Raw genomic sequence first — 10,768 nt, 5'->3', positions numbered from 1 at the left:
TTTCTATTAAATAGTATTAGTAGGCAGGTGTGGTGGTGCAACCCCCGCTCCCTTGAGCTGCTTGGTACTTGGCGCAATCTCTCCCCGCCTTTTCTAGGCCGCATACCTGAGCAGCAGACCAGAGCGTTAAGGCACCCCCTTAATGTGCCCGGTTCTTGCGTCCTTGGTAACGGTAACAATCTGGTAAATCTGTGCTCGAACTGTAACATGCTTGTTCCCTCATTACTTGGGAACAGTAGTGACAATCCTGACAACCTGTGTACCTGTGCCTGAGCTGTGGCCCAAAAGGGGGGGTATCAGAAAAGTTCTGAGTCTGTGCAACTGGTGGAAGGTACCAGAATATGTCGTCATCTGAGCAGGGCCGAGGTGAAAAGTACCTGACAAAAGTCAATTTTCTCAGACCCTGTAAATAGCGCTTCTAAGTGAGACCCTTTGGAGCTCTCCTCGATCGCAGCACACTGTGACCAGTATCCCACCTAAGCTGAGACACCTCTCAGGCGCAAACTTTGTGCGAATCATCTGCCAGGGCAGAGCCAGTGTTCTTGAGTCTCAACTATGGCCTGTTCAGGAATGCCAATACGTTGTATTTAGTCTAATTTCTCAAAGAGGGAAATTTTAACTATAAGCTAGCTTCCAGCCTTCTCGAGTCCCAGCTGTCACCTGCTGAGGAATGCTGATGCATTGTGAGTATTTACTCTAAACTCGAAGAGGGAAATCCTAACTATAAGCTAGCTTCCTTCATCCACCTCTCTGCTTATATACATGTCTAAATACATACATTTGCCTTTACGAGTGTGGGTGGCATATATCACTGGGCCCAAATATCTGTTTGTCTTAGGTTTTATGTTCATCTATCTACCTATCTACACACTTTGATTTAGATACCTTATAGTAAGTTAGTGTGAATCTTGTCATCTTCAAATCTGTAATTAAGTTGCTGGTTTTATCATAATATATATTCCTGAATTACTTGTAAATCTTTAAAATCAGTCAGTCATTAAGCACTGCCTCATGCTATTAAGAAATTCTGAATTGACTAAATCAGAACTGTGTCAAACACCTTTCATTCATGGCAGCAGGTAAAACAATGATAAACTTGTATGAAATCTTGTTTTACTCGGAGTATACTCATTTTAGCTTATGTCCTCTGTCAAGCTGTTCAGCTGGCTGTATGTGAGAGATTCTAAGATTATTTTTTCAGGAACTGGCATCAAAGCTATAGGCATCTACAGTTAAAGCACAGAAGTTAACAGACAGACAAAATACCATCTTTAGTAGAAAACTACTGTTTGCAAAATTTCTGCATTAGGTGTTAAACAGGATCATTTTGAGTTCTATGCTCTATCCTCATTTTACACATCACCCCGCTCACCCCCCCCCCAATATACTTTATGAAGCTTATGATGTATTATCTCAGCTGAACTTCTCTTAAGTTGACATGTGCTCATATGTCAGCTCAGCTCTGCAAGTTATCATGGGATAATAGCACAAACTGTTACGATGAAATTTGCGGTGTGTGTTTTCTTGGTATTTCACATTATAATGCTCCTGAATACCGAATACATCATAGGTGAGAAATTCTAGATGGAACAAACATAGCTTACTGTTTCAAGAAGTTCATTTGTTGTAGAAAAGAAAAATATCAGAAGGTTTAACAGGTTGGACTTGGCAAGCGGAATCATCACGTTTCAGTCCATTTTCTTTAGATTCATTATCTAAACTAATCGCACCATTTAGTGAATCATTTTTTGGCAGCTCACACTGTGATCTTTCTTCTTCAGCATTCTGACAGGAAGAATGGGAATTCTGCAATGTATGAGCTACCTTTCCAATCAAAAGTACATTACAAGGTATTATGTTGTAATTCCTTTCAAACAAGTCCTTCAGCTCCTCAGGTTTTCCTGAAGATTCTGTAGCATGAGGGACTGCATTATCAGAGGTGAATTTAGGATTTCCATTCACTGGTGTCTCAACAAAAATTTCATCAGGAACTTCCTGTTTGGAAACGTTAGTAGCAACTGACATCGTAGATGCATTTGAAGTAAACTCGGCTGCAGAAGAATTTCTAATTGTGGATGAAAGAAAAGGCTTGCTTAGACCCTAAGCTAAGACAGGTTGCGACACAGCCTGACGTGCAGGCAATTTGTTATGAATACTGATAGTGCCAAAGCCGGACTGTCCCCGAGCCACGTGTCCTGGAGCTGCCCCGCCCCTCCCCGACTAGGTCCCTTTTATGCTGAGCATGACATCATATGGTATGGAATACCCCCTTTGGCTAGTTTGGGTCACCTGTCCTGGCTGAGGCCAATCCCAGCTTCTGGTGAAAATTAACTCTATCCTAGCTGAACCCAGGACATTAACCAAAACTACAAACTGAATATTAGAACTGAATATGTAGGTCTTCCTACAATCACTGTCCTTTTCAGAGCAATAACTCATCCTTACACCATCTGTGGCCTCAATTTCTCCTCTTTCTTAATATAGCCAGATACAGAGAACAGATATATAGCAATGTACACAGGTGCAGCAGTTTTAAGGCCAAGCAATGAAATGCATAATAAATGACATGGAGAATTTCAGGTTTGACAGAACTGAATTATACAAATAGTAATCTTTTCCTAGCATAGAAGGAAAAATACTTGACAAGAAGAAAAATGTAATGACTGTAAAGTAAATATATCCTGAACACATTTGGTTTTTGTTATTACCTGATCTAAAAAAGTACATAAGCTTGCTGATTGGGAACTGGTTTGCTATCAGAAAGGTCTGTTGAGGCATCAGTCATTTGATACCAAAAAGTCCATTACCAGCCCACAAATGAAGACAATGATATCTTTAGATGAGTTGCACGCTTTCCAAATGATATCACAGGTAGAACACAACAGAAGAAACCGTACCAAAATGATTCAAACAAAACATATAATGCCACCTTTTCCCCTAAGAACAATGGCTACCAGTAACATTTTATTTTCTTTACAGCTCCTCTGGCCACCTTTCTGCCTTCCGGCGGTTGGCCCAGCTCCTTTCCCAGGGGATCGTGGGATGGGTGGTGGACAGGGCCCGGGTATATGATGCGGCCCCTCACCAGGGAGCTCATTCTGCTGCTGTGCGCTTCTGGTGTCAGTGCTCTGCTGTTCCGTCAGTCAATGGCAGCTTTTGAGCTGGCTCAGCTCTCTGGGCAAATGTGTTTTGACATTTATGGAAGCAGAGGTGTCTGAAGTAAGAGCTTCAGGACTAATCAAGATTAACCAGCATACAGTGAGGAAAGTACACTTGTATGCAGCTTTTTTTTTTTGTTGGGTTGTATTGTGTGTGAGTTTTTTGTTTGGTGGTTTCTTTGGGGTTTGGGTTTTTTTTCCGCCCAGGTCAATAATTTTGTATTGAGTGTTCAGGTGTTTGCAAGATGATTTAATAGTATGCTTTTTTTTTATTTATTCTTCTAGGTGCATTGTGTTTGACTGGAGTTCCTGACTTTATTGAAGATGGAACCTTGTTTTTTCACCAGTTTTTCTGTATACTGTGTAAGCTGCTGGTATTACCTCCCTTAATAGGCCTGATGGTGAGATTATTTATTAGAGGTCAGGGTGAGCATCTTGTATGCATCTGTGCATGGAGTTTTAGCATTTCTCAAGAAAGCAGTAAGGATGTAAGGCATAGCATCTTTCGGGGTACAGGACAGCTCATTGCTTTTGCCAATCAGCCATGGAGTACCGTGTTGTTACTGGAAGCTTTGCAGCTTCCGGCAGGCTCTTCATAGATCATAAGTGTCAGGACTTTGCTTATTTTGTGGGCCTGTAGCAGAGCCCAGAGTTTGCAGGGAAGATGGGAGTTGCCTGCAGAATGCAGGGCACAGCTCAGAAGAGCGGCTGACTCAGGGGGTTCAGGGGTGCAAATACAGGGAAGGAGCTGTCAGGAAGGAGTGGGATTCCTTCCCTGAGAGTTCAGGAGAAGAGGAGTTTCTAAAGTTTTGGGACTGCGGGATGGCTGGGAAAGGGAGGAGGGTTCATCAGCCGTTCTCAGGTTTGTTTTGCAGTTGGATTGGGTTGTTGATGCGGTCTGTTCCGTTTCAGTTTCTCCATAGCTGATGGGAGGTACAACAGTCATGAGAGAGGCAGTGTAAACCACCTGGCCCTCTGCATCACAGTGTGCAGGCCTGAACGTCAGAAGAGTCTCGTCTCGTAAAGCATGAGGTACGTTAAAATATACCCTCGTGAACTCTGAGGTCTCTGCTTCTCTGTGCCTTTTACTTTCTTCATTCCTGACTTAATTTTGTATTCATAGCTTTGCTGTCCATCTAGATGTCACAGTCATTGTTAGAGACATCGGCTAGGCACTTATTTGCAGCACAGGTTTGTGTCACTGTCTTCCCTGGAGTTTCTTGGAGGAGAGGATATGTATTATTTGTGCTCCTAACAATCTCCAGCCAGGGATCTTTCTTTTATCGCAGTCCCAGGCCCGTGAGCTTTTTCTGTATTCCAATTTTACCTTTGTCCTTAAGCGTGCAATGAAGTTTGCTCTAGTATCAGTTGCGGCAGTTACGTTCTGTTATTCTTGTTGATCTGTTGTGTTTTTAGCACCAGTTTCTGTAGTCTTAAGGTGATCTAAAAGATCTTTGAGTCACCATGTCACAATTACTGTGTTTTTTCCATAGGCTGACTACTTCTGTAGTTCCCTAATGGGCTTTGTAGGTAAGGAGGTAGTTTGTCACTTGTTTTCTCTGTACTATACCACATCTTACTCAGGTCTTGATGTTCCTGTTGTTTTTTTTGTGCTAGGCGGGCACATTGGTAGCCATGCTGAGGGTCTCATGCGCCTCAATGCATCAGCATAATGCCAGCTGAGTGCTTCCTTTCTTGTGTTAGATGCTCAATGCACAGATCTGTCTTGCATGTCTGGAGTCTCAGAAGTCTATGGAAGGTGTTCTCTCACAGCAGTGATCCAGGATGTGTTAGCATATCTGCTGTCAAGCAGTCTGTTTTCATGGAGACCTTTTCTGGGACTACTTCTTCCTTGCATCCTCTTGGTCTTAGGTCCTAGAGCCTGGCTTCTCATGCATTCATTGTCAGAGTTGCAGATGTATCTTTTTTTGTCACGGGCTGTGGTGCTTGACTTCTGGGGCAGCTGTAGATTCTTCCTCTCGGCCCCCTAGGACTTCTCACCTAAAGGCATCTTCGCTTTGGAGTGATTCCTCTTGCCCAAGAGTCTTTCTGTGCCTCTGGGTCAAATCATTCGTCTTGTGTGCAGTGTCAGTCTGCACACGTGCCTGGATTGGAGGTGGCTCTGCCAGGGGCATAGCAATTTTTAGTCAGGGAAAGAATAACAATAAGAGCCTACGGCTCATGTTGCTGTACCTAGAGTGTTCAGTTACAAACCTTACAGTCCACCTCAGAGCAACTAGCCCTCAGTAGCAGGTGAGGATGCCGAAGGGATGACGGGAACTCTCTGGGAGAGGCTGCTGGAGTGCTGGTTGAACAGATTGAATCTCAAAGGTGTTAAGGCTTGTATGCTTAGAGTTTAATGTTGTTTTGATTTTTCTTAATGGCAGGCTGTTGTTGGACTCTAGGTGATATTCCTAAATGGAAACAAGACCTTTGGAATTGTTAAGCTGTTGCTCTGCATCTGGGTGATTTGTTCAATGCTGGTTTTTGCAGATGCAGAGGGACGAGTCGTGTGCCAAAGGGTGACAGAGGAACCTCCTGCCGAACCTGCTAGTTAGCCAATGTGTGGGGTGGGTTTTTTTTGTTGAGGATGGATTCCGATCCCTGGCACTCTGAAAGCTAAGTTGAGGGACCAGGGCTGGGGAGGGGCTGAGAGGAGGAGGGGACAAGGTTGGGAGCTGTGGGGAGTGAGGCGTTTAAAGTTAGTGTAGGGGAGAGGGCTGTCCGGGAGTAGTCCCCTTTGAGCAGTCGAAGGGAGCGGGTTACTTGTCAGCATGGTGCTAGAGTGTGCCGGGCAGGGCAGTTCCAGCCTGTGTTTGTGTTGTGTAGCTTGTCTTCTGTGTCTTAGACCTTCCTTGGGTCTCAGTGTCCTCTTTGCGCTCAAGGAGCACCGCACACTTCTTGGGTGCCACCCCTAGGGTCTCGAATGCCCATACTCATTGGCATTGTGCCACTCAGGTGCTTCTCTTCTCGCATAGCAACGTTGCAGCATGGATCGGTCTTGTGTCTTGGAAGTTTCCAGTCAGTCCCCTTTTGCAGCATAATTCCAGGCTGCGTCAGCAGCTCTGCACTCCAGCAATCCATTTTCAGGGACTGGCCCTTCTTCCCTGCATCCTTACATTCTTAGGTCTTGAAGACAGGCTTCTTGCGCATCCATCATCTCAGTTTTGACAGTAACTTTATTTTCTAGGTGCAAATCAATGTGCGAAGCAGGATATCCACACCAGAATGGACTTAAGCAAGGTGAGTGACTGACGTGCTGAAGTAGCATTTTTCTGAGGTGTCATATTATCGACATAGCTAAAATCATACCCGGTCGTTTAACAGGTGGGGGTCAGGCCTGGGCACGGCAAACCGAAGAATCTGACTCTGAGCGGCCGAGGTAAAGGGGCAGGAGAGAGGAAGATGTTTCCGAGGAGGGCATCATCGCGGCGGAGGTCGACGCCAGCTGACGTGTCGGTGACCAGCGATGAAGAGGAATGCGGTGGATAGGGGAGCCTCCCGGTTAGGTGACGTGTTCCCGATGAGGATGGATTCTGGACCCTGCCCTCTGAAAGGTAGTTCAAGGGGCAAAAGCGGTGGGCGGGGTGGGGCCAGCGGGGGGTTTAACGTCAGGGTTGCAGAGAGGGATACTTAGTCTGTCTGAAGTCTAGGGGCAGATAGTGGTCCTGGATGTGAACGTTCTGGCCTCTGTCTGTGTCTGTCACTTGTGTTATCTGTACTCTTTCTTGTATATGGTGCCTTATGGCAAGTCTCTACGTTCTGCCCCACGGGCTCTCTGCACTTGGCACACACCTCGGCAAGCATCCATAGGGTGTGTAACGCCTGGCCACTTCAGAATAAAGCCCATCAAGCGCTTATCTCGTGATCAGAGCTTAAAGCGTGTTTTGCATCACAGATGTTTCCACAGGGTTGCCTTTGCAGAGATGGTCTGGGCCAGACTGAGAGCTCTGCTCTTGGAAGATCATCTTCCACAGAGATTCCATAGCATGTTTCATCCTTAGGGGCTTGGGTCTTAAAGCCTGGTTTCTCACACATCCATTGTTCTGGTGTTGTATTGCATTGCTGCAGTCTGTATTGGTTTTGACTACCATCTGAGACCATCTTGTTTTGTAGTGCTTTGTGTTGTATTGCATTGTGTAAGGCTCTGATAACAAGTGAATGTCGCAGACATCCATCTTGACCCAAGCAGGGATAAACTGATAACGGGGGAATGTGGCAGACATCCGTCTCGGCCAAGGACAGAACCTGCAGAGGCAGGATAACGTCTTGTGAGCCCCTTCCCCTATTCCTGAAACACGTAGACAAAAGACCATCTGTGTCCTGTGCATGCGTGCCTGTGAAAGGCCATCACTCAGTCAACCCTGAAGTGGGGGTCAGTGAGACCCCCAAGACACCCACAACCCACCAACTTATTTCTGGAACATTCCTGAGCACATGCTGTGCCTGCTCAGTGATGACAGACCCCTGCCTGTGCGGAGCATTTTGGGTTATAAAAAGGGGAAACAAGTTTTCGGTGTGCACCCCCCACCTGAGGACTACAACTACAAGCAGAGAACATCGCTGGATCCAAGGGTGGTGATATCTTTTCTCTCTCTCTCTCTCTTTCTCTCTCTCTTTCTTTTCCTGTCTATCACTCTGTCTCTAACTTCATTTTCAGCACATTAGGGTAATATCATCACAAGTTTTGCTAAGCAATTACCTTTTGTAGTTCTGCTAAGTTCTAAGTATTGTTATAACTTTTGCCAAGCCACTATCTTTTGTAGTTCTGCTAAGTTCTAAGTAAATTTGTGATTTGTTTGAACCTCTAGAGTAATTCTTGTTACTCCTGATTACTGCGCAGAGAATTAAAAAGTTAACCTCACCCTCATCCACTGAGTGGGATGGGACATTAAATTGGCATCATGGACAGGATTCTCTGTGAGAAGCGGTAAAGAGGTTCCCTAAAGGGGATATCAGCCAGACTGCTGAAGAAAGGAGAACTGATAATTGGTTGAAGCTGAAATCTCCGACAGTAGGTCACAGCAACCCGGGATAAGCCTGATCTTGACTGCTCCCCGCTGTTGGATTTGTTAAAGAGCTATAAAGCTTGCCCGACCCCGAAAGGGCATAGCTGGGCAGACGGACACTGGCAGTCCCCAACAACTGTAGCGGAACAGATAAGAGACTTGGCAAAAGGAAACAAGTTTAAGCCTGGAAAGGGAAAGGCTGTGGTTTGTGGTGTCTTGGGAGCTGCGTTGATAGCTGCCCAGAAGGACAAATGCATTGTCACACAAGGTGAGCGGGAGGCAAATGAGTCCCTTCAGGAACTGGTTAGAAAACTACAGGCAGAATTGGAAATGGAACAGGTGAAATGGCAACTAGCTGGAAAAGTGTTAGCGGATGAGAAAAGACTCACAGAAAACTTGAAGCCTGTGAGATGCTTTTGTGAGGGAAAGAGAGCTGAAGTTGCAGCTCCCTGGGGACCTTGACAGTGAACCAGGATTTTCTAGCTTATCAAAAGAAGCCAGCCCCCATTGCGAGGAAGGTTGCCCCTCACTACCCATGGGAGGAGCTGAGGACGGTGACAGAACCTGACCCTACGCCCAAGCTCCGGCCACTTATTAAAACTGAAGTCGTAATTGATGACGAAGATGCAGAACCCGCCGTTACCACTAAGGAGATACCTTATACTGTTACTGAATTGGCAAAACTACAGGAAAAAAATATAGTAGGCAGGCTAAGGAAACTGAGACTGAATATGTGTGGAGGGTCTCCCTGACAGGCAGAGACAGAATAAGGCTTTCAGAGGAAGAGGCTCAGGGATATTGGGGTCCCGGTGTATTTTTGACCGTAGATGACGAGCGGGAACCTTGGTCCCTGACCCAGAGGGTGGCATATTGGGCCAGAGGGTTAGACCCATTGGAGAGAGGAGATCCTATTGCCATCCCCACCCCTGGAGTAAGCCAGCTTACAGAGAGTGTACAGATGGCGGCTTGCCTCCAACTAATGCATGACAGGCGCCTAGCTCCCCGCCAACCTTCCCCGATGCTGTTGTTTGCCAATCCGGATAGGATGACTCCCTTGATTAGAGGGTTACCTGATTCACTGAAGATTGATGCTGTGCAAATCCAAGACCGACTAAGAGCCACTGTAGCCATGGGACCTCAGGGCAGACCGGGTCTTACCTGGGGGGGGAAATTGCACGGGAATTGATCAGTTATGGCTGGTGTGTGGGGTACGTTGGGAAGAAGGGGAAGGCACAAGAAGCGGTCCTTAGGACCAAGACGGAGGAGAAAATGCTCTGCCCCTGAGATGGGACCCTTGTGGGGGGGGCCCTCAAGAAATCGATTGTGGAAGGAAGGTCTAGATACCTCAGAGGTCTCTGTACCTCAGAGATCAGCTGCTCCCACAGCTCCCGTGGGGGGGCCCACCAGCCCTCCAAAGTCAGGAAACTTCTTGCGCTGTCCCCAGTGAGTGAGCCGGGGGACGACCAGTGGCTATATTTTAGAAGGCTCACTGAAAATGAGCAGCGGGACCTACTCGTAACCTTTCCCCTTGGTCTCGTTAAGACTCCGGTCACTTTTCTGGTAGACACAGGGGCCCAAATGTCTGCTTTAATGCTGATACCGCAGGCTGGAGTGGGATTGTCCCTGATACAAAACAGATATGGGTTACCGATGTGTTCGGATATTCCAAACCCCAACCTACAGCTGGGTGCCAGGAGACACCACCCCCACCGAGACCACTATGGTATTGGGAGTGCTTCCTACGAATATTCTGGGATTGGATTTATTGAAAGGGAAGTCCTGGATGGACTCGGCAGGGAGGGAGCGGAAGTTCAGATTGCATGGAGCCCTAGTCAACAGCTTTCATTCCTGGCACTTACCCTTTGGGAGAAGTTGCTGGATAATTCCAATTTTGGAGCTGGGCCCTGTGAAGAGTGCAAGTGAATGTTGTATCCCTTACATGTCTAACCATGCGGAGAGCCCCAGCGTTGGTGTGACTGTGAAAGGGTGCCATGGCATAGTGAGGGCACTCAGCTGCTTACAGTCCTGCACTTACCCTTTGGGAGAAGTCTCTGGATTATTTCAGTTTTGGACCTGGGCACTGTGAAACATGTGATAGTGAATCTGTTACATGGCTACACAAGCTCAGAGCCCTGCTCCTTGTGGTACTGTGAAAGGGTACGGAGGGAAGGTGCGGGCCATCAGCAGCTTTCAGTCCTGGCGCTTACCCTTTGAGACAACTTGCAGTATTATTTCAGTTTTGGAGCTGAGCTTGGTGAAGACTAGGAGTGAATGGTGTATCCCTTACAGGTCTAACCATGCCGAGAGCCCCAGTGTTGGTGTAGCTGTGACAGGGAACGAAGGGAAGGTGAGGACCTTCAACAGCTTTCACTTCAGGCAGTTACCCTGTGGGAGAACTTGCTGGAAAATTCAATTTTGGAGCTGGGCTCTGTGAAACGTGATAGAGTGAATAACTGCGACATGGCTAGACAAGCGTGGGGCCTTGTCCTTGTGGGACTGTGAAAAGGGTGCCAAGGGAAGGCGAGGGTCAGTAACACCTTTCTGTCCTGGCACCTTCTGAGTGGGAGCAGTCGCTGGACGTTTTCAACTTTGGAGCTGGGC

At 46.8% G+C, this 10,768-nt stretch overlaps 1 long non-coding RNA gene across 1 annotated transcript; it reads left to right on the top strand.

The window, feature by feature from the left end:
• The first annotated feature begins 3,460 nt into the window (after positions 1–3,460).
• On the top strand, positions 3,461–6,404 carry LOC129209580 (uncharacterized). The gene is made up of 3 exons (XR_008578115.1): positions 3,461–3,521; positions 4,071–4,190; positions 6,349–6,404. It is a non-coding gene; the product is annotated as an uncharacterized LOC129209580 (long non-coding RNA).
• The last annotated feature ends 4,364 nt before the right edge of the window (positions 6,405–10,768 follow it).

The sequence above is a fragment of the Grus americana genome, chromosome 8 (assembly GCF_028858705.1).
Source record: "Grus americana isolate bGruAme1 chromosome 8, bGruAme1.mat, whole genome shotgun sequence".
NCBI classification, from domain to species: domain Eukaryota; kingdom Metazoa; phylum Chordata; class Aves; order Gruiformes; family Gruidae; genus Grus; species Grus americana.
Note: the sequence above shows the minus strand (reverse complement) of the source record. Positions and strands in the feature narration are given on the sequence as shown.